The sequence below is a fragment of the Elaeis guineensis genome, chromosome 6 (genome assembly GCF_000442705.2).
Source record: "Elaeis guineensis isolate ETL-2024a chromosome 6, EG11, whole genome shotgun sequence".
In the NCBI taxonomy this organism is placed as follows: domain Eukaryota; kingdom Viridiplantae; phylum Streptophyta; class Magnoliopsida; order Arecales; family Arecaceae; genus Elaeis; species Elaeis guineensis.
The window spans coordinates 12,932,509-12,957,692 of NC_025998.2; the positions used below are offsets into that span (position 1 = coordinate 12,932,509).

At 37.5% G+C, this 25,184-nt stretch overlaps 1 pseudogene; it reads left to right on the top strand.

Annotated features, from left to right (window-relative positions):
* Window positions 1-767: 767 nt before the first annotated feature.
* On the top strand, window positions 768-2,135 carry LOC140858476 (S-adenosyl-L-methionine-dependent uroporphyrinogen III methyltransferase, chloroplastic-like; annotated as a pseudogene).
* The last annotated feature ends 23,049 nt before the right edge of the window (window positions 2,136-25,184 follow it).

Consider the following 25,184-nt stretch of genomic DNA (forward strand, 5'->3'; position numbering starts at 1 on the left):
TGGTCTTGCCTTTCATTCCTTTATTCACTGTAAAAATCTGCTTTAGTGAGACTAAATGCTTTTTGTTCTGAGACTATTATTGGTCTCTGGCTCTTTTAGTTTTGGAGGCTAGTATGCACTGTTTGCTGACACCTGTTTCCTGGGTGGAACTCATCACACACTCTACCATTTCTAACAATTCATAATAACTTGCATTTCTAGCAACATATGGAAGTAGTTTTGTTGGTCCAACAATTGTTTCTTCAATTTGTTGATTCACCATTTATCACTGGAGATCTCATTCTGCTGCTGGTCTTGATTAATTCTTCTGCAATGGGCTTCATTCAATTCATAGCTTGTGATAGAGTTTTAAATATATAGGGGCCCTTTGAATAGTTATAGCTTCAATAAATATCTTTGTTGCATGGATTCTCTGCTTAATGCATTTTGACACTGTCCTATTATTGTTTCTTGTCATATTTCCATATGTAATCTCATCATAGTGCTATGTGGGCCCTAATATCCATATAGATATGTTTGGTCCTTTATTTCCAATTCCTCCAACATATCCTATGTTCATTGTGATCCGAACTGTTGGAAGTATACTGGAATTTCAAATTAAAGAAGTTGTGTTGTTGTATGTTTAATAAAATTACACAGCTAAAGACAGAGTGACTGTATTTTTGCTTAGAGCTAGACTTAGACTACTATTATCCAAATGATGGGATGATTGCATACTTAACTAATGAGACTTAATGCTTTTTAAAATTCTTTTTTTTTTTTTTTTTTGTTTATGGCAATCCAACAAACTCGAAAACTTCTAATTATCTGAGTCTGCAGGAATTCTAATTCCAATCTTTCCATGATGTGCTGCTTATCATACACATACTGTGGAACTATAATATTGTAGCAGTTTGAGAGTGCTAATAGTGCAATAGGGACTGTAAATGAATTGCTCTACAGAGCTGGAAATATTGTTGATACCGTTACTCAATATTGCAAATAAGTGCTCTAGTGCTAGATTACTCAATATGCAAGGGCCTTTTTTTCCCCTCAATGTTTTTTGTTTTTTAACAAAGAAGCATGCTTTTAAGGTTCCTTATGCCAATTCTGAGTATTAAAAATAGTCAACCCTCTGATGTTTGCTCTTTGCTTCAGTGTTAGATTTTTAACTGGACACTCAAGAAATGGAGGAATGGATCCTCTCTACGTGGCAGAGAATGCTGCTGATCCTGATTCAACCTTGGTTGTCTATATGGGTTTGTCAACCCTGCCAGCTCTTTCTTCAAAATTGATGAGCATGGCTTGCCAGTAGACACTCCAGCTGTTGCAGTGGAGCGAGGAACAACCCCACAGCAACGAATGGTCAGTAGTGAATTGCTTTTTTGTAAAACTTCTCCAAGAGCATGTAAGAAAACTAATTGTAGAATCATCAAGTAATCCTTGAGGACTAAAGTTTACCCAATAACTAACTGGCAAATGATCTCCTTGAGCATTTTCTACTCAACCCATGTTTTTAAAATGTGGAGTGATAATTTCCTTTGGTGCAGGTGTTTGCAGAACTCAAGGACATTGTCTATGAGGTTAAATTAGCAGACTTGGTGTCCCCATCTCTAATAATTATTGGCAGGGTGGTGGCCTTGTCACCTCTCTGGCCCCAATCTTCTGAAGAAGCTGTTGTGTTAAAGACATGGCAGCGATCTTCCAGCCAGATAGAATGACAATAATGCCTTTCCTTTTATTTATCCTCTGTTCCATCAGACAGGCAAGGATACCACAGCTCATCCTGTCCTTTAGCGGAACCTTGAGAAGTACTTATTTTAAAAGAAGCATGAGGATGAACACATGGCTCACCATGTTAACAATCACGTCCAGCAGCATCATGCAAAAAGATGGAACCCTTGGAGGTTTCTGTTGCCGGTACATGTACTGCATCGTCCCAGCTGACTCCTAGGGCTTAGTTGGCTTGATATTTACTAGAAAATAATTCATTTTTATTCTTTTGAGAAATCGAACAGGTTCCATTTGCTTCATAGCCTGATTTATTTACTGATTCATAGCCTGATTCATTTACTGATTACAGATGTTCTATTTTGAAAGTGTTGGCTGAGAGTGGAATTAATTTGCTCCATATTGATGGAGACCTTTCATTCCAACGTACCATAAATCTTTTCTGTTTTTGCATGACAATGTATCATGAATGTTTCAAATGATGTCATGTCTGTTATCTACTGCATATCTTTTCTTGCTAAACATATGAATATAGTATTACGTTTTCAGTGGTTGCTGTAGTCCTCTTAAACAACTAATGTCGTCATATATGGTGTCAGCTATGGCACTCAAGCAGTCCGTTGCACAGCATCATCAAAGCAAGTGGCATCCTTGTCTGCTATCACTGCAGCATCAGCAAGCTCCCTAATCTGATGTTAAGATTTACGGATGAGATTGCTCCATAAGCTTAGTAAGTTTATTTGAAATGTCATCGCCAAATGATTGCTCTCCGCATTTCTCAGATGAAAACTATAGTCAACATTTTATAAAATTAAAAATGCCCTTATTTTCTGGTGCATCAAATGCCCTTTTTATAGCAGTGGGCTTTGGTGAGTCAATCTATCCCCAGATATTGTGTGGCTGAGCTTACAATTAGATTCAGTATTGATGAATTTATTACTGCATGCAGTTTTGGTGAGTGTAGTCACAGCAAGAGCCCCTTGTTTAAATCCATAGCCCATCCATGACCTCTAAGCAAGGTTATCTCGATATTGGATCCTATACTGGTATTATCCCGCTACAGTGTTGGTAGATTGTATGGTATGATATAAGATAGTGTATGGAGTGTTAATACGGTACGAGATAGCATATTGATACGAGATTGTATAGTATGCTCCATATCAGATGGCATGAGGTAGTATAGCAAACCATGTCCTTGAGTCAAATTAGCATATGGGCAACTAGTTTTATTATTTTGATACCTTTTTGTGTCTTTAATCTCTTTACTTCAATTGAACACCGCAGAAATGCCACCATCCGGGTCATAAACGGGAACCTCTCATCAAACCAAGAGTAGGGAGAACAATGCCAACCAATGGCCCAACCAATTTCATCCTTGCGACCTTAAAGATTTTATCCTTCGCAAGTTTTTTTTAAATGCCAATCAATGCATCTGATATGTTTAATAAAGCTGGAATTCTAACACTGCCGCTTAAACTTAGTCGTTTCCTTCCTGTGATACACCGCTGCACATACTGAAATTCCTCACATCTTTCCTCACATGCTGAAATTTGTCAACACTCTTCAATTTCGAAGTCTGAGTAGAAGAGTAACTGTCCAGCAATTTGCGAAATCCCATCCCAGGGAACAATGTCTTAGCACCCTCCACAATTACCTGAACCCCATTCCACCAATAGAAGCCATGTATCCCTCAGATATTTCCACCTTCCCTACCTCCAAACCCATTCCTCCTGTGCCAACCTGATGTGTATCATGATAGTTGTATATATAAGAGAGAGAAAGGCCAACCGAGATAAAGGTCAAAGGCACATGACGTGTAATGAGAGTGGACAAGTATGTAAGAGGTAACAACATATAGAAACCAGAAGGTAGGAGGAGAAGCATGGAAGAAAAGTTATAGGGGGTATTTGGTTAGAAACCGAAATTGGAATCGAAATAGAAATTGAAATGGATTGGAATTAGAATCGAAATGGTCAAATCTTTCGAAGTATTTGGTTCGTAATCGAAATTTAAATTGAAATCGACATAGAATTTTGAATTCTTAGACTAGAGTAGGAATTGAGTTTTAGATAGATTGAATCATTCTCATTTCATTTTGAAATCGAAATAGGACTTCTCCCAACCAAACGGTTGGAATGGAAGACATCCATTTTTATTTTGATTCTAGACCTCCATTCTCTCCAACCAAACACTCCCATAATGGAGCTGAAATGTTGAATATCATGAAATGATTCATGAGCTATCAATTGCAAATGAATATGTAAAGTATATTCAATATCCTGCGCAAACAAGTCAGTAGCATAACAACTGAGCACTATATCTATTTATATTAAGAAGATAAACAGGATAAGTCAATGGCATCTGTAGCCATCCATTTAAAATTCCTTGCAAAGCTTTATTGGCCAAATAGTCAGCAACATGATTACCTTGTTGAAAGATAAGACTGACCTTAAAGAAAGTGCATGAAGATTTCCAACCACTAATATCCCGAAGAAGAGGAGGATGCTTGTACCTCTGCACATAACAAGCATGATCCAAAAGACGACGGAAGCAGAATAGCCTTCAAGAATAATATGAGAAGTATTTAGCTCATGTATAGCTTCTTAAAGACCTATCCAGACAACAGTTAATTCAGCAAAAGAAACTAATGTATGAGCCAAAACCTTATCTCCCGAATGAAGCAATTTTGCATTATGGTCCCTGATGATATAACCTACAGCCACTTTATTAGGAAGTACCAAAGCATCAAAATTAATCTTGAGAGTTCCAAAAGCAGGGGGTAACTAGGAAATTATATGAGGAGATCAAGGAATATATGGAATGTAATGAGAATTATCCCGGTGCTTATCTGGAACCATCAAGATAGCCATGGTTAGAACATTCCTAACAAGCTACCTTGGATTAGAGGTTAATTGATTAAAAATCCTATCATTACAGGCATACCAGAGACCCCAAGCAACACAAGCCACTAAAAATTTATGAGCTGCATAAAGTAATGGATCAGACATGTAATGAAGCAAATCCTGTAGAGAATTAGGAGGACAGGATACTTGGGTCATATGATATAAATAATTCCAAGCAGTACAAGCAATAGAACAATGCAAAACAACATGGCTTAGGTCTCTACTAACCCCTGAACACAGATCACAGTATTGCTGAGATAAAGTAAGCATGCCACAATGATGGAGATAAGCTTTAGTTGAAAGTCTATCTCAAGCCAAAAGCTACCAAAATATTTTCACTCAAGGAAGGGTTTCTTGCCTACAAATCCATTGAACCAAAGTTATAGGAATTCGATGCTATGATTGTAGCTGCAAAAAATATCATTCATATCATGCAAAGATATATCAGGCATTTTCGTCTTTCTCCAACTAATTGATCAGCCCACTGACCCTTTAGAATGGGAAGAGAAAGAATCTGCTGCAAAATATCTTCTGAAAAATGATGAGTCAACTTGCCAATATCCCACTATCTAGCTGAAGTAATCACATCAGGCACATTCAAATCCATGGATTGGCTATCAATATTAAGATAAGTGGGCATGTCAATTAACGGATGTGAAGACAGCCACAGATCCATGTAAAGATTAACATGTTGCCTAGATCCAATCAGCCATTAAAAATTGAATTGAACTAAGGGGATGTTTGGTTTGGGGGAGTGGGGGTTTGAATCGGAATGGATCACTTCCATTCCAACCATTTGGTTGGGAGGAGTCTCATTCCAATTCCGATTTCAAGATGGAATGGGAATAGCTCAATGTATATAGAACTCAATCCCTACTCTCCGCTATGGATTCAAATTTTCATTCTAATTTCGATTTCGATTTCGATTCCGATCACGAATCAAATGCTTTAAAAAATTTGATTATTTTGATTTTTATTTTTATTCTAATTTTAGTTGCGAACCAAACACCCCTTGAATGTGCAGTGACGCATATTTTTGCCCAAATAATCAAGGAATTACGAGGTTTAGAGTGATGAACCCATGAACCAGTAAAGTGATACTTTGCTTTAATCAACCGGGCCCACAAAGTATTGAGATGCAAAATTAGATGAGCAATTAATTTAGATAAATACTGAGAACAACGTAAATGCAATAAGACAATGCCTAGCCAGTCCTCTTCTTTGGGCAAACAAATCTGATCTGAAGCCATCTGATGAAATCCATGGTGATCGGTCGTATGACCCTAAAGGAACACTCTAAATTTTTTTTCAAGCTAATTAAGTATATAAAGGAACATAAACAAATGACAACAGATACAAAGAAATAGTAGAAAATACCGATTAAAGTAAAGTGTACCGAGCAGTAAAAGATAACTTCTTCCATTTTCATGAATCCAAATGATTAGACATCTTATTGAACATGGGTTGGAAATCCATTCTTTGTAAAGGTGTAGGAGGGATCAGAGTTCCTAAATATTGCCACAATAAGCTGTTCTGAGTGATATTTAACAATCTACAGATTTGAGTTTGACTCTAGAAGGCATAGAAAGGCTAAACATAGTATAGAATTTGGAATAATTCATCATCTGGCCAGAGTGATGGCAATAAGCATCAATAAGAACAGCAAGAGAAGTAGCTTTTTTAACAATCACACCCCCCACAATAACATAGTCATTAGAATAGAAAACATGAGATATAATCGGACCATGGCATAGATGATAAGCTTGAAAAAGATGATGTTGAACAACACTATACAAGATAGTAGAAAAAAATTTAGAGTATAAAATGAAAAGGTTAGGAGACAAAGAGCAACTCTATTGAAGCCCACAAGAAATAAAAAATCAAGTAGTGGGTGGTCCATGAAGTAACAAAAAATATTATGGATTTAGAAAGCAAGCCTATGTCCATTTCATAAATAAAGGATGAAACCCATAATGAGATAGAATATGAATAAGAAATGCCGGCTCACATGATCATACGTCTTTTCCATATCAAGCTTAAATATCATAAGACATTTAGACCTGGTAGCCCTAGATAAAGAATGAGTGAGCTCCTAAGCTAATATAATATTTGAAGATATTGGAAGGATCCCTCACGAGTGTGGAATAGGGATCCTCCGTCCAAGATCGCAATCGCTGATGACGATGTCGATATCGTAACAGGAAAAAAGAAGAGAGATGTATCAAGACATAATTAAATACATGGATTAGTCCAAAGCTTGCCTCCATGGGACATGCAAGCTTTATTATGAAAGAAAGAACAAATACAAGAGGAGATTACATCCGCTCAACTCTCATACATTAATATCTCTCTCATCAAGAAGCACAAAAAAAAATCCTTACAATACTCTCAAAATCCCCCAAGGAGACTCTCTGGCCATTGCCAGCCCCTCTCAGGCGCTACCCACTGCTGTCCGTTGCTGCTTACTACTATTCTCGGGATGTCTGCCCCTTTTAAAGGATCCAAATCGAGTCCTAGTCGCATCCATACTTCTATTGGGACTCAAAATAACCCTTTTGGCCATTTGATCGTGCTCGCGTGCAATCAAAACTATTCAATCATGCAAAACAGTACCCATGGCCGTCTGATCGTGCACTCGCACATGTGGATCGTGGTGGACTACGTGAAGCGATCTCCTGGACTGCGCAGTGGATCATGTAGTGGACCACGACTCCACCCTAGGCCGCACGCGCTGGGGCTGCGCTCTGGGCCACGCACGTTAGGGCCCTACGAGCCTATGGGCAGCATGCTGCAGCGGCCCTGGGTGGCCTGCAGGCCTGTGCACGGCTGCAAATCATGCTTGTGGGTCTCCTCCATCTTGGATTTTGATGCTGTAGATTTTTTTTACTATGGATCGAATTTCAAAGCATCAAAACCCAACAATCTTTATTTCGACTCGACATTCGGTCTCCATATAACTTTGAGAGCTTCTGGATGATCTTGCCTCTATACCCTAGGATAAATATCTGGTTGTTCATGGATGGACAAATATGAGAGTCGAGCTAGACTGTTCAATCCCATCTCCATCGTATACTATGATCTGTTTGATCTGAGACCTACTCGGGATAGCCTCATACGGTAATAGAAACTTCATCCTGCGATGTCGTTTGTTATCCTTCCGAGTCTCTCGTCTCTCATCTCGTGCCTAATCCATTTATACCTAGAGCTCCACCTCACTCTGAGCTCCTATTGACTCGTAAAACTCCATCTCATGCTGATCTTCCTATCAAGAGGTAATGTCCTGCATACTTCTTTCTCTTCATAACAATCCTACTGCCACACACAATCTTTAGGATTCCATCATCAGCTCTCCACCTGTAGCTGCTTGAATTTAGTTTGCTTAGTAAAATTAGGTTAATTCTAAAATTGGATATGTATCAGATCTCATCCAACTTTCTCATTGCTCCATTATGTATTTGCCAGCTAATTGTCCCAATACCCTTGATTGCACAGCTCGATCCATTTGATAGATGAACAGTGCTCTCACTACTCTCTAAGGAGTCAAATAGCTCTTTTCTGCAATAAACATGATCCGAACATATAGAATCTAAAATTCACTATAGGGAGAAGTAGATACCTCATCAGATATCAGAAGAATATCATCACTTTCTTCTGTATCGCTATCTTAGATCGCCATCGTAGTAGCCTTCGTCCGATCTCTGAGCTGTGGACAATCTCTGACTTAATGCCCTAACTTATCACACCTATAATATTTGATCTTGCTATAGTCTCTTGACTTGGATCTGGACCACCCATCTTGTGACCCTCTGTCTTTTCATCTTTTGCCATCATCACCTCCAGTCACTGTCAAAGCTAAGTCACTACCAAAACTCGAAGCTCGATTCTCCTATCTGAGAATTTCATTCTGAAGAAGTGCTGAAGTGACCTCATCCATCTTGATGGTGCTCTTCTCTATAAAAAGAGCAATCACCAAAGATTCAAAAAAAGGAAGCGATGAAAGCAAGACCAATGTCGTAGTCTTCTCCTTAACCTTCTCACCAATGCTAAGGAGATCAATAAGGATCTTCTGAAAGTTGCTGAGATACTTCTGTATGCTTTGTTCCTCGCTCATCAATAGCTGATAGAACTACTTTCAAAGAAAGAAAATGATGGCGAGTGAGTTTGTCAGGTACATCTCCTCGAATTTCGTCCACAACATCATCAGAAAAGTCTCACTAAGTACATGGATCACCATATCATCCATTAAGTATAAGCAGATCGTACTCACCAACTATATCTGGAGTCACTTCCAACTCTTCTCCTCCATGGTAGTAGGCTTCTTCTCGTACAAGAGAGCATCAATCAATCTTTTTTGGATGAGCACATCCTTCACCTTTGTTTGTCATATGGAGAAATTACTCTTTCCATCATACCTATTGATCTCTATCTTGATTGAGCCTATCTTCTCCATCTTCTTCAACCTTGATCAACACCGCCACAATCTGGACAACTGCATACTCTGATACCACTTGATGGAAGGATCTCTCATGAGTGTGGAATATGAATCCTCCGTCTAAGATCACAATTGCTAATGATGATGTCGATACCATAATAGGAAGGAAGAAGAAAGATGTATAAAGATAAAATCAAATATGTGGATCAACCCAAGACTTACCTCTATAGAGTATGCAAGCTTCACTATGAAAGAAAAAATAAATATATGAGGAGATCACTCCCTCTCAACTCTCATACATCAATCTCTCTCTCAAAAAGAAGGACGAAAAAAACCCTTACAATGTCTCAAAACCTCCTAAGGAGACTCTCTGGTCGCTGCTAGCCCCTCTCAACCACTACCTGCTGCTGCCTGCTGCTGCTTACTGCTACGCTCAGCCTGTGTGCCCCTTTTCAACGGCCCAAATCAAGTCCCAGACACATCCATACTTCTGTTGGGACTCAAAATAACCTTTCTGGCCATTTGATCATGCCCGCATACAATCGAAACCATTTGATCATGCAAAACAGCACTCATGACCGTCCGATTGCACACTCGTGCACGTGGACTGTGATAAAGACCGCGGTGGACCGCATGAAGCGGTCTCCTAGACCATGTGGTGGATCATGACTTCGCCCTGGGCCGCGCTTCGCTGGGCTACGCACACTAGGACCACGCTCTGGGCTGCATGCGCTGCAGGCCCCACGAGCCTACGGGCCGCATGCTCCAGCGGGTCTGGGCGCCCACAAGCCAAACTTGCGAGCCTGCATGCCTACGCGTGGCTATGAGCCATGCCTATAGGTCTCCTCTATCTTGGGCTTCGCTGTTATGGATTTTTCTATTGTGTATCGAATTTTGAGATATCAAAACTCAACAGAAAAAATATAATGACCTTATATAAACAGCCTATGCTCTCGAAGATTACAGTAGGTATAACAATTTTATGCTTGTTAATCAAAATTTTTACAACCAACTTATGAACAACATTACATAAGCTGATATGACAACAATCATTTGGAGAGGATGGATTTGGTTTCTTTGGCAGTGAAATGATTTTTTTTAACAGAGAAAGGTAAGCTGGGTCAAACAATTTTTTATTTGTGGTGATAGCCTGTTTAGATAAGTTAAGATAGGTGAAGTGAAAGACTCTTTTTGGGTTTAAGACCGAGCCTTGTAAAAAGACATAAGTTTGTTTCCAATCATGAGGCATAAAAGAGGTCGTAGAGAAATGATGGGCTGCTTGAATAACTTCAGCTTTAACAACCGACCAATAATGCTGAAAGAAAAAAAAGAAGCAGGAAAAGCATCTAGGCCATACACTTTGTTCGGATGCATAAAGAGCAAAACATATTCAATTTTGTCATCTAAAAGAAAAGCAACCAAAGAAGCATTCCGAGAGGATCAAATAGTAGAAGAGAACAAAGGATAACCAATATTACCCAAATTGTGTCAGGTGACCACCAGGCCATAAAATGAGATAAGAAAATCTAGTAATATCATGATAGCATGTATGACTCTGACCATATTGATTATCAACGCTATGGATCTTATTCCTTCTTCTATGCAAAATCATGAAATGATCGAAAAAAACTAGTATTCGCATCACCCTCATGTAACCACAAGATCCTAGACTTTTGCTGCCAAAGCATTTCCTATCTATGAAGGGTTCTCCGATATGCAGCAAGAAAAGAAAGCAAAGTTTGATGCAAATCAAGTGGCACACCAACCATGATGGCCTCTTGCAATTGTAAATTATAAATCCGATCATATAATCTTTGTACATTATAAAAAATGTTGCTCAAACGATGCTTCCAATGCTTTAAAGTACGATAGATATTAGCCAAAAGAGACGAAAGTCTCGCATCAGGTGTAAGATCACTCCAAGCATGATTTATAACAGCCATAATATGAGCATAGGAAAGCCAAAGTTTTTCAAACGGAAAGGAATTGGGCCTCTAGCATGCTGGTCCGTAATGGTCATTAGTAACAAACAATGGTCAGATACGGAATGGGCTAAATGATAAACCACAAATTTGGGATACATATGGAGCTAATATAGATGCAAATACCTAATCAATATGCTCCCGGACTCTAGCTAGACCTAAACAATTATTACACCACGTGAATCGAGGATCTAGATGACCAAGATCCTGTTGGGATTGTGAGTATTGAAAAATAATAGATAAAGTGAAAGCAAAAATTATGCTAACAACAAGCACAGAGAAATCATAACAATCGTAAGAATACTAAAATTTTCCTATAGTTTGATCGAAGCCTACGTTCACATAGGAACTAGAGCAAGAAGGAGCTTCTACTATAATAATAGTTTGAAATATAAATTTTTTTTTTTTCTGACACCATGCCCCGAATACTGCTTCTAATATAAGAAAGAAGAAATCCAAGATTAAACAAACTTACAGAAGATCCTTCGATGGAATAACTTTTACCCGAAGTTGAATGAACTCCTCCAATCAATATTCTCCTATCTTCTTTTCTTCAACGAAGCACCTTCCAAGCCTTTCCAAGCTTTTCTTCTTCTCTCTCTCTCTTCTTTTGGTGGCTCACAACCTTCTCATTATATTCTCTCTTTTTTCTTTCTTCTCGTGTTCTGTTCACGACGTCCATAAGGCCCGAGAGCTAGAGTACTTTACAGACTCTTTTTTTGCATAACTAGAGATTTTTGCATCTCAAAAGGTCTTCCACACATTGGTTTCGCAAAATTTGCATAACCTTTTTTTTCTCTCCACACATTTCCATGACTACCTATTCTGCACATCAAAAGATTCTCCACGCACTCCCCCTGGTTACTTGAGCCTTTCCTTTAAGGCCTTTAATTAATATGATGGATCCTATATGAGGAGGGACCATACCAACAAATCTTCCCCTCCTGACTCATATGGGAGGTTCCATCAAGCCTGCGGTGCCCTTGCTCCTTCATTGCCTTCAACCACTTCTCACCATGCTAATGCTCCATGACTTTGGAGTAGAACTTAGGCTCTCTCGCATCTGTCAATAGCATGTAATCCTACAGTGGGTATCTCATAGATGGCCTCCGCTCTCTTATGGATCTCCGTGTTGGAATTCAAGGTTTGGAGCATGCATGTGTGTTTCAAAACTTTATTTTTTAAACACCGTAATGAAGTACAAGATTAAAATATTTTTAATCTAAATTATGCATGCATAAAAATATAAAACTATAAGGATCTAGTTCATGTGCTGAAATTGACAAATGCTGAAATTCAGATTGTGATCAAATCGCATACCTGTTTCATAATCTTTTTCTTCGAATTTGGATCTGGAAGAGAAGAGATTTTCTTCTAGCCACACAAGTATCCAATTTGTATGGGTATCCACTCGGGATCAGCTTGGAATGGTCCTCTTCAAATTGAATTTTTTTCTCTAAAAAAATTTAGCCTGCTGAATCTGAACGAAGTTTGGATCACAATCAATACTTGATCTCTTTCTTTGATCTTCTTCTTCTTTTCTTCTCTTGCTTTTCTACCCTTGCTTGTGCTGCTACCAAGGATCAGGAACCAGTAAGGTGGGACGCCCAACCAGCCTTGGGTGTGAGGTAGAAGGGATGACACCCAAAGTGCTATGACGTGAGGACGCCCAAGGAGAAGAGAGGGAGAGAGGGCATGGAGGGATCTAAGAGGCGTGGAGGGCTGCTGGTTTTTTTGCTCTAGGGACCTTAGGGGAGGTCCCTTTAAATAGGCATGAGGATTGAATCCTATTCAATCTCATAATACAAGTCCTACTTGCATTAGGTTTCTTAATAACTTAAGTTATTTAACTTACATTAGGAATCCTATTAGGCGCTAACTCTTGTAGCCCTTGCACCTAATTAAACACACCCTCTTTTGCACCCAACGGACACCCCATATCAGATTAAAAGGCCTTCTAATCATAGGATACGCTCAACTTGATCCAATCAAGGTGGCGTCCCATAATAACTATCAAAGAAATTAATAAAAGACTTGCACTCTTAATTCATATGATCCAAAATCTTAGACACCCAATAATTGGAGTCAAATAAATCTTATTCATGTAGGTTATTAGCAGATAATTAAGTTTGAATTATTTTATCAAATAAAAAATTCAAATGAAAAGAGAAATTGGGTCCAACTATGTGCTAGCAAGGTTACCTTGAATCCAATCAGATTTTTCTAAACCCAATTGTCATTTCATAAGCTCAATTGCTAATTTTAGACCTAATCCCTTTGTTGTGTGATCCCATATATTCAATTCTATCTGATAGTGAGATATACAATGATCTCTATCAAAGTATCATTAAAACTCTTTTCAATGGGTCAGAACAATTTCACTCTAACTCATCAAGGATTATCGATCCAGAACAATCCTAGTAAGCTCTCATAATCCACCAGTGACACCTAGCAGTATGTAGTGGCAACTCAGTAGAACTGAAATGAACATCTAGGTGTAGTTAACGTGTGATTCAGTCCCTCTATTGTGAGTCCCGATTTAATGGTAGGTCATGGATAAATCGTCAAACCTCAACATCAATCAGATGATAGATTCGATTAGCTCAAGTCCAAATATGATTTTTATGAAAATTCTTTTTCATCAATCACACTATTATGGCCATAGATTTTTGGACTTAGCCTTTCAAATTTTATAGGACTACTCTTTTCTATCAAGGTTGATAGATTCCATCTTAATGTGCATCCTACTCTTACAGTGGATCAACTGTCGCCAACATCCACTACAAAGACTCATTGAGACCCATGTTTATGTGTTAGTCAAACTTCAGCAGCCTTACTGCGAGCAGTAGTACAATCTTAAGTCAAAGGACCATTCATACAACTACAGCATCGAAACAATCACTGATAATTAAATAGAAATCCAAGTGATCTCTCGTATGGTCACGCTTAGTACTAGTTATTCTCTAACAACTACCCGCACTCGTCGTCTAATATCTCTACACTGTATATCAGAGACTCATCTATCTCGAAGGAAGCAATGTGTGCATCAGTCTATCCAGATCGATCACTGTTCTCATGATGATTCTATTATCGAGAGTATTTAGAAATTAAATACATGTCTCTAATTCTCAATATTTTGAGAATATATATCAAAAATTAATTTCATGGATGATTCAAGGACACATCACACTTGAATGAAAAATAAATTTATCCTTTTATTGATCAAATCAATGTATTAAATATAAAATTGTATCCTAGAGTTATTACAATATGTTAGTCATATTGGCTTCTAGGACATACATCTAACACTCCGAATCTTTTATGTAGGTGGTTCAGCATGCAACTCAGTCTAAACACCATCCATACTCTCCTCATCCTCATGACTGTCATATATATCATCATCTACAATTGCTCTCCCATCATCAAGACTCCTCGGAGAAGTATCTGGGCATCAGTCTATAGAGCCCGACTTTGGCTTGTTAGGCTTCTCAAAGTCATCGATCGTCTGATCTTCCAAGAAAATAACATCATGACTATGCATAGAGATGGGCAACGGATCGGGCCATCCATGGTCTGACATGAGGTGAGCTGTGCCAGGGATGGCCCATTGACTAAAGTGCGATGCCGTGCCTGGCACGGCCCATAAGAGGGGGGCCAGGCTGGGCTGGGATTTTTTGGCCCGCGGCCCAGGCCCGGCATGACCCATAAAGGCCTGGGCCAGCGCGACCCATGGGCCAGGCATGGCACGTACTACCCGCATGCCAGACCGACCCCTTTGAAATGGGCCGTACATGGCCCCCTTAAAATGGGTCGTGTAAGGCACGGCACGCTTGGCATGGCCTGTTTAAGATTTTTTAAATTTTTTTAAAATATGCATGAATAAATATAAAGTCACCTTGTTAGGTGGAGGGTTTGGCATGGATCCCTACTAGTTTATTAATAAATATCAAAATAGTATAAGAAGGGAGGGGTCTAGACCTGACCTCCAAAATACAATGAGGAGGGAGAGAAAAGAAATAGAATTATAGAGGTGACTCACCTCAATAATTAAAAAATTTAATATAATTAATAAAAAACTAGATAAAATTATGCCAACTTGTCTCTGCTCTCACTGAACCCCTTCAAGACCCTCTCTCTACTCCTTGCTTTTCTATGCTAGCTTGATAAAAATCCTACTAATTATCGACCTTATTTGTATCATCTTCGTCAGAGAATGTAGTAGAATGTCCATCTTTATCTTGAGGCGTGGCCTCCGTATCCAACCAATCTTTGAAGCAGAACAGCATCTCCACCATGTCACTGGTCATCCGACTTCTCTTTTCATCAAGAATACGCCGACCTGCACTAAAAGCGGATTCCAATGCTACTGTGGACATCAGCATGGCTAAAATATCGTGTGCAATGACAGATAAAATAAGATATTATTTTTTAACATTTCTCCACCAAACTAACACATCTAGATTATCTATTTAATTTTTATTATATATAGAATGAAGATTATTTCGTAAATAAAATTTTAGTTCACTACTTAAAGCAAATGAAAAAGATGTAGAGGAACTTGAAGCATGTGTCTGTCTCCTATGTGCAATAAAACTAAAAATAGTTGATAAACAAGAACTATTACAAGAAGTTATAGAGTTTTGTGTTGGTAATCTAGATCCATAAATTTTTTCATCATATAATGCATAAATATCATAAAGAAGTTTTGTTACCTCAGTTTTAGCGGGTTCAGGATCCAGTATCATGTTTTCATAATATGCATTAAGTAAAATTAGCACACCACTCAATTTAACTCGTGATTCAAATACAGTAGCTAAATTATATATAGGATATACATTGTTCTAATTTTTATTCCATTTAGATTCCATTTGTTCAATAATAGGCATTAAAACATCATCAAATCTATATTCTATAAATTTCTTACTAATATCAAATGCTTGTTGTAAAAAATGAATATGAAGTTGGATAATAAATACTAGAAAGAATGTTAGCAGCATTATAAAAAGTAACCAATTTTTTTTTTAAAATTTTATCTTTAGTCTAATCAATTTCAGTCAACAAAATCTAATCCATTGTCATTAATATATGCACTTAATAAGTGTCTATATGGATATGCATCATGTATTATGATATATGTTGAATTCTAACGAGTCATTACATCAAGTTTAAATTTTTTAAAATATTTACCATGATCTACACATAGTTACTTAAATTCTTGAAGTCTTACTCTTGAAGCATGAATAAAAAAATTATATTTTTAATTTTTAAAATTATATCTTGGACCATATCCATGCTAGCTTGTACAGAAATATTTAAGATATAACATGCACATCTAATATGCAGCAACTGGTGATTTAAAATAGGATGTAATTAGTCTTTCAATAATGTAACAGCAGAATTATTATTAGATGCATTGTCAAGAGTAATAAGTATGATTTTATCATTAATTTCAAATGAACATGTCATTTGATAAATAATATTTAAAACTTGTTGTCCAAAATATGAAAAGTTAAAAGCATAAAAAGCAAAAATACATTTATTTAGATTTCAATCATTATCAATATAATAAATAGTAATAGAAATAAAATAATTACTATCTACCAATGCTGATCAAATATCAAAAGTTAATAAAATTTTTGAATTTAAGACAGAGAGTTTTAATTAAATTATATTTCATTGCTAAAAAATTTGTCATAGCTATCTTTCTAAAAATATGTCTACTAGTTCTTTTGTAAGCAGACTGTAAGGTTAGTTGAACATATTCTTTAAAATTAAAAGACTCGCATAAACTACAAGGCAGTTGATCCCTAACTATCCATTTAACTAGTATTTTTTTTTAATTTTCATGATTATATGCAAAATTACCTGCCAAAGATCGTCCTTGTATATTGAGGATACTTTGGAGATGAGAGTCACTCATCCTATGACTCTCTTGATGTCTCCTCAAATGGCCAGTTCTTCCGCTACTGGTATAACTATAAAATTTAACATATTTTTTATATTTTGCTTTGCAGACTCTATCAATAAAAACTCTTTCAAAATTCTCCCAAACTGCACCAGTCCTCTTATGGGAAGAAGTTTGATCTTGAGTAGTTTCAAAGGGAGTAGGAGCAACGAAATTAGTTTCCCCTCCTTCGTAAATAAGGGGAATGCCAAAATGGGTCTCATCATAAGATGCCATTTCTAAATTTATGAAGCAAAAAATAAAAACTAATCGGAGGTGGAGGAATTGAGTAGAGGCAGCATCGAGAATTGTAAGCTTCTTCTTATGCTCCTCGATAAGGATTTCCTCTTGTGCTCCTCGACAAGAACCTCCTTTTGTATAGTACTTAAATACTTGCTAAATACAAACTAAAAATTAAATTTTTGAATACTTATCATATTGCTAGAAGAGAGAAATAGTAGTAGCAGAGAAGGAAGAATAGTAGATTTGATATGGTGAGAATAGAAGAGGAGGAGGCTATTTATAGAAATTCATAATTTTTTTTTTCAAAATATCCCTCAAAATAGTCATTTTATGACTGTTAGGAGAGGTAAAAAGTTAAAAAAATCAAAAAATAATCATGTTTTATCATTTTTGACTGTTATGGGATGAAACGGACCTGGGCATGGTATGGTCCGACCCGTAACAGCCTCAAACAGGTTGTGCCTGGCATGACCTGTAATAGACACAAATGGGCCATGCCAGGCATGACCTGTTCGTAATTTTTTTTAAAAAAAGAAAGCCCATAAGCGAACAAACTAACAGATCATGCCAGGCATGGCCCACCACCAATCGAGCCTAGGGCCATGCTGGGCTCAGGCCTGGTGCTAATCGTGTCGTGCCTGGCACGGCCCGTTTAGTAATGGGCCCGTTTAACCTCAGGCTCGATGGGCATAAACCGGGTCGGGCCATATCAAGCACGGTCCAATGCCCTTGTCTAGCTACGCACGATCTTCCACTCCATAGAATCTCACAACTGGTAGCTGAACTCTCCATCCTCATCGTAGCACAAGAATATCCACTGCTTCATCTTGGCATCTTATTTCAATCTCTCATCTCTGAGAATATGCACAAACATCCTACATCCAAAAATTTTTAAATAATCATAAGAAATATTTTTTTCAATCATATTCTCTACAGTGTATCACCTTCAAGAGCATAGAAAGAAAAAAAATTAATAACATGGACCACATCAATGCCTCTCCCCAAAATACCTTCAATAGTTTAGCATGAGAGAGTATGCTTCTGATTTTTTTTCAGATCATCCTGTTCATCATCTCAATAATCCCATTCTGCTGTGGTGTCTTAAGCACCGCCTTCTCCAATTTGATATCATTCTATTGATAGTATTTTTTGAAAGGATCCTTGTATTTACCTCTATTATCCGTCCTTATGTACTTCAACTTTTACCCAATCTCTCTTTCAACAGAGATATAAAATTGCTTGAATGTATTGAACATCTGGTCCTTTATTTTTAAAGCATATGCCTAAATTTTTTGAGAGTGATCATCAATAAAAGTCATGAAGTAAGAGTATCCATCAAGAATTTTATCACTCATAGAACAAACATCACTATGAACAAGATCTAATGCACCTATTCTTCTTTTAGAAGAAAGATTCTGAAAAAAAAACTTAAGTTTGCTTACCCATCAGATAGCTTTCACATGTCTTCAATCCAGAACTATTAGTATGAAGAGTGTTCTTCTTGACCAAAATTGGCATATCCTTTTAACTCATATATCCCAATCGCTGATGTTATAATTCTGAGGTAGAAGATTCTTTCACTATATTCACTTCTCTTTTATCGAGCTTCGTTTGCATAAAATAGAGAGAGCCTTGCTTGATATCTCTGGCTGCTACTAATAATTTTTTGATCAACTTTTACTTGTCATCTTCAAATACACTGTAGTAACCCTCCTCATCTAATACCCATATCGACAATAGATTCAAGCAAATATCTGATATATGTCGAACATTCTTCAACACTTGTCTGTATCTCAAACTCGTGATCAGCACAATATCTCTGATGCCAAAAATTTTTGATTCTCCATCGTTCTCTATCTTTACTGTCCCAAAGTCACTAAAATGGTAAGATGAGAATAATTCATGCTTCACTGTAATATAATACAAAGCGATCGAATCAATCATCCAAATAGAGTCTTAACTAATAGTATCTGCAAAATCATCATCTATTGTGCCACAAACAATGGTCATCTCTCCATCTAAAGCTACTACTGTCATCTCATTGTCCGAGCTGGAGTCACCATTTGATTTATTTTTCGACTTCTCCTTTTTCAATAATCAACAGTCTTTCTTAAAGTGAACCCATTTATTACAGTTATAACATCTACCACTTTAGAACTTAGATTTCCTCTGTGATTTAGCACAGCTATCATCTGAGTTAGATTGGAAGTCTCTATGGTTACTTCTTCCTTTTCTTTTCATGATGAGGGCCTCATTGTTGCTCAAGACCCTTTGTTCGATCCTTTCTTTTGACTTTCTCATTAAGCATATAGTCTTTCACCATTGCTAAGGCTTTCGAACCCTTTGGTGAAGAATTGATTAAAGACACTAGCAGAGTCTTCTAACTGTCAGGCAAGGAACTCAACAATAGTAGGGCCTAGAGCTCCTCATCTTACGCCATCTTCATCACGACGAGCTAGTTCACCATATTCTGAAAGTTATTTAGATGCTCTACCATGGAAGTCCCCTCCTTATATTTTTTGTTCGTCAGTTTGTGAATTAGGAATGCCTTATTTTGAGCCGTCTTTCTCTTGTACAGACATTTCAGTTTCAACCAGAGACTGGGTATTGACCTCCATTAAAATATGATGAAAGATTCTATCATCAATCCATTATTGGATGAGCCTAATGATTTTACGATTGAGCATTTTCTATTCTCTATCTGACATCTTATCAAACTGAGCAATTAACTTTCTCGATTGGATCGTGAAGATCTTTGTAGTAAAGGAAGTCTTTCATGCGAGGCTTTCAAATTGAGTAGTTGATTGGCATCAGTTTGATCATAGTGCCTGATGAAGATTGACCCACTATTTATTAGCATCTCAACTCTTTCTACAGTACTCTAGATTCGGTGGAACCAAACTCTGATACCATTTGTTAGGATTTTGAGTTCTGAAAAATAATAGATAAAGTGAAAACAAAAATCATGCTAACAACATGCATAGAGAAATCACAATAATCGCAAGAATACCAAATTTTTTTTGTGGTTCAGCTTTGGCTGAAGCCTACGTCCACACAGGGACCAGAGCAAGGAGCTTCCACTATAATAATAGTTTGGATTACAAAAAAAAATTTCTGACACTACGTCGGGAACACCACTTTTAATATAAGAAATAAGATATCCAAGATTTAACAAATTTACAGAAGAATCCTCGATGGAATAACTTTAATCTGAGGTTGAGTGAACTGCTCCTGTCAATGTTCTTCTATTTTCTTGTCTTAAACGAAATATCCTCTAAGCCTTTCTTCTTCTCTCTCTCCTTTTGGTGGCTCACAACCTTCTCTTTTTTTTTTTCTTGTGTTCTGTCCACCACGTCCACGGGGCCCTCCTTTTTATCATCGAGAGCTAGAGTCCTTTATGGACTCCTTTGTTGTGCAGCACGAGGTTTCCGCATCTCAAAAAATCTTCCATGTATTGGTTCCGCAAAGTTTGCTTAACCTTTTTTTTTTTCTCTCCATGCATTTCCATGCGCCACCTATTCCATGCATCATAAGATTCTCCGTACGCTCCTCCTAGTTACGTGAATCTTTCCTTTAAGGCCTTCAATTAATACGGTGGATCCCATATGAGGAGGAACTACACCAACAGGTCCATAAGGCCCATATCCATTATAAAGGATCAAGATTCATGAATTTCCCTAGCAAGCCTAAAGGATTTACCTCCCTCTAATCTTTCTTATTCAAAATGTAGTTGAAATCACGTACAAGCAATATAGGAACCTCCAAATTTAAGATATTTTGAATCTGAGTCTATAGAATGCAATGCTCAACCATACAGGTACTTGCATAATTAATCCCCAAAATCCAAGTACACTCATTAGGGAGATAAAAAACCTAAAAAATGACTTATCCATTACCATGAAAATAAGTGAGATTGCCTAAATGTTTTTACTAAGCAATAATTATACCACCAAACAATCCAATAGCCAAAATGAAATAAATATCCCAGGAGGGTCCCAACGGTCTTTGCATACGTATAGAAGCTTGAGTCTCTACCCTAGTTTTGAAAAATCGGATGGTTTTAGGACTATGATTCCGAATCAAGGTTTTAACATAATTCACAAATACTTGTGATTAGATGATCTCTTTCTAAGATCATGGATTTAGCAGAAAAAATCAAAGACAGTACTATCTATGGACTGGGGTTCATTTGTCTCCTTAAAATTTAAATTTATCAACGGAGAGAATATCGGCTTGATCGGAACCTCCGCATCACTCATCACCTGGTCCCATGATGGAGATTGCCTAGTAGTGTTTGTAGGCTGAGTCCAACCAAAGTCAGCCTATCTACCAGTAGTAGCATTATTAGAAGCTTGCCAATCCGCAATATGATCAACCGGTACCCTAGCTGCACAGATCCAGAGATCCAAGAGCAACGAAGCCTCTAATCCTGCAGGATTCGAACAACCCCAGGATTCCAAGGTTTAACCTATCTGACCACAAGCATAGCATATATCGGGTAATTTTTTATAGGTGAATTGCTGCCAAAGGTGAGTATCATGCATGTACCATAATTTTGCTCCTGGGCAGACAGGCTTAGTGAGGTCAAGCAACATACAAACTCGAGCATAACCAAATCTAGTAGAATTAAGGGTCCAGGTATCAAGACGTAGAGTACCCTCTCAGCCATAATTTTTCTTTTCTTACCAACCTCCCACAACTCAAGCAATAGCTCAGGAAGACGATCCAAACCCTAGCCTTAGTCAGCGCATTGTGAGCAGGGTGGAAGCCCAACCGCCATGGCCCCAAGGAAAATATTTGGCCAGCTAATCTCAAAGCACTACCTTCGTAAATCGCCTTTCTAACAACGCGACCTCCTCTTCTGTTGCTTTGGAAGAACACCATCGGAAGCATCATCATTAATTGCCCTTGAATAACCTGAGACCCCAACCTATCGGTCCCAATTGGTCGTCTACCAGGGGGGATGCAGATCTCCTCCCCGGCATAGTCTTCCCCACAGGTGGGATCCCAGACGAAGACGAACCATGGTCGAACCTCTGACCTAGAGAAGCATCCCTCTACGATCCAGTCGAATCCCCCACGCAAATCGAGCGATATCCTTTTCTAGTTGCACCGCTCCTCTCTTTACCTTTTTTTTCAAGTGACAGAAAATTTTGAGTAGCTGGTTTCTTTTTCATCTTTTTTGTCCGGATACAACACTTCTAATCTAATCATCTTCGTAACTAGTAAATGAGTAGAGGAACTATGAAACAAACTTGATATCTTTCGTAACAAAGAAGTTTAATTTGTATGACTCTCAATGCAATAATTTTTATTATAATTAATATTTTATATGTATATGGAAATTTGAGACATTATTATAATTATAATTTGACATGGATATTTCATCCCTGATGATTCTCAGTGCTACTTACTCGTTCTTGGGCATTTTAGTTAATTTTGCAAACCATATCCATTGACTGTCAAAATCTAGTGCATGCCTAACACAAAATTAAAAGTGGTCACAGCAATAAAGAATTGGATTCGTTACTATCTTCTATCACGTTGACAGCCAAAGCTTATATTGAAAGTAATAAAGAAAGGAGAAACAATCAAACATGAAAGTCCTCGCTCCCATGGTACAAGACCTTTTTTTTTTTTTTTTTGATAAATAAGACATTTCTTTTATGTAGATCTACTCGTAGGGGTTGGGAGTGTGACGTCTTCCAGCTACTAAAATTTATTATCTGATCTAATATTCGATTTCCTCCATGTTCCAAAGCCTCATGCACGTCCAATGACAGCTTGTTTTCGGGCAGCTACGCCATTAGGTGACCTCTCGGCGGCGAGTCTTAAGACGACCTCCCTGCATGAATCCAGAGGTATGTAACGTTAACTGGAACGAAAAAACTATATTATCCCCTACCAAAAAAAAATATATTATCTCAAATATATAGGATTCAAGTTTCGAGGCTCCTAGTTAAGGATTCAAGTTTCGAGATTCCTAGTTAAGCTGTCACCTATTTGGAAGATATTAGTAGACAAAAAGATGTTTTCTGAAACTACATATCTTTCAAACTTGGGAATAGATATAGCATCCACTTGTGGGATGATTCATAGTCAGACTCAATATCACTTTGCTCTTATTTTACAGGCCTATGTAACAAAGCAGTTAAGCATAATACTACTGCTGTGATCCCTTATTGGAGTTGGAGAACTCTATCATGTTATATTAGAGTGTGAGAACCTTTGTCACAAGAAGAGACAGAGTTGGAGGCTCGTTATGAGATTCTTGGTTAAACCCTCAAGAGTTGTTGATATCCCGATATGGAAATTAACCCCAAACGATATGAATTCTGTTGATTCACAGTGTAATTTTTTGAACCATGATGGTTTGAGATGCCCATATCATAAGATCATTTGAAGAGTAACTATTCCAGAGAAAGTTAGAATATTCCTTTGGCTTGTATTAAAGAACAAGCTTCATAAAGTGTTACCGAAAAAAAGAATGGAATGTTGGTGCAGGTTGCCCATTGTGTGGTAACAGTGGTGGATCAATTAATCACTTATGTATAAGGTGCTCAGTCTCCAAATGCATTTGGTCTACCATCAAGATTCAATTGAAGTTAAAAGGCTGGCCTACAAATTTTCATGAGTTATAGACTAAATGGCTAGTGGAAAATTGGAATTTGTTATACATGAGAGTGAGCCGATGATCAGCTCATTGTAGTCGTTTGCTAACAGATTTGGCGACAACGAAACAAGAAAATTTTCTTGTGAAGAAGTCAACCCATTTATTCCATCCTAAAAGGCACTCCCTACTTTCCATAGTTGGAAGTGCTTATGCTCAATGAAAATGAAGGAGAACCATAGACGACTGTGGAAAAATCTTGACTCATTGTTGTTAGCTATGTAACTCTCTCTTCTTCTTTTCTTCTTTTTCTTCTACTTCTTCTTTCGCTTCACTTTTGTAAATATTTCTTTCCTTAATAAAATTCTGATGGCAGCATCTGGCTACCTCCATTCCTCTCAAAAATAAAAAAGTTTCGATATTCCTAAAAGAATAGTTTCTTCATAATACCGACTTTTATATACTTCTTCTACTTACATTGACATCCAGTGGTTTTTCAAGATTTTTTTTTTTTTTCTTTTCTATTTGAAACACTCCTCACTCCCGTGCATGGAGAATGCATAAATAACATATACATCTCAAACTCTTACGTCATGTGTAATATAATTAGCTAAATTCTTCTTTGGAAGAGCTTGCAAGATTACAAATTAGCTCAGCTTGGAGACTTTGGCAAAGAAGTAAGTGCGAACATTTTCTGAATGGCAGCACGTTAGCTTAGAAAAGAAGATGGCTGATCATCTCAAGATCAAATCAAGTAGCAGTCTGCTACAATTCAGGGAAAACTTAAAGCTAGAAGGATGAAGAACGGACAAGATGGAAGGTTGCTTTGCTAATTCCAAGATACATCCGTCCAACAAAAAAAAAATGAAAAAAAAAAAAGCCAAGAATAATCAAAAAGATTTTCGAACGCCTTCGTGGTGGACCAGAGTCCTTGCACAAATGGACTTCTTCTCGATAAATTCTTGATCGAAAATGTTGATCTGCTGACAAACTTTCAAAATGTTGTCTCTTTCTTCCTTTTATTTTAGTTTTTGATTTTCATGAGTTTCAATCTTTTATCTTCTTTTTATCCCAATATTTCAAGCTTGAATTATAAGATAATATATACTTCATTGTTTGTTCAAAAACTGTTCAACTCTGTCATTGCACTTGCCACTAACAGTTCGTACCTGTTACTATACAGATTTTCGTTCAGACGAACACCAAAGCTATATACTAGCTCTCTAGCTTTTAGTTTTGTCCAACACATCTGTCCTACTTCAGCTTTTCTGAACTGAATTAAACTGGCTCTGAAGAAAACTCAGAACACCTTGAGAAGAGTCAAACTTTCAAAAGATAAAAAATCGAGAAAAATGGTATA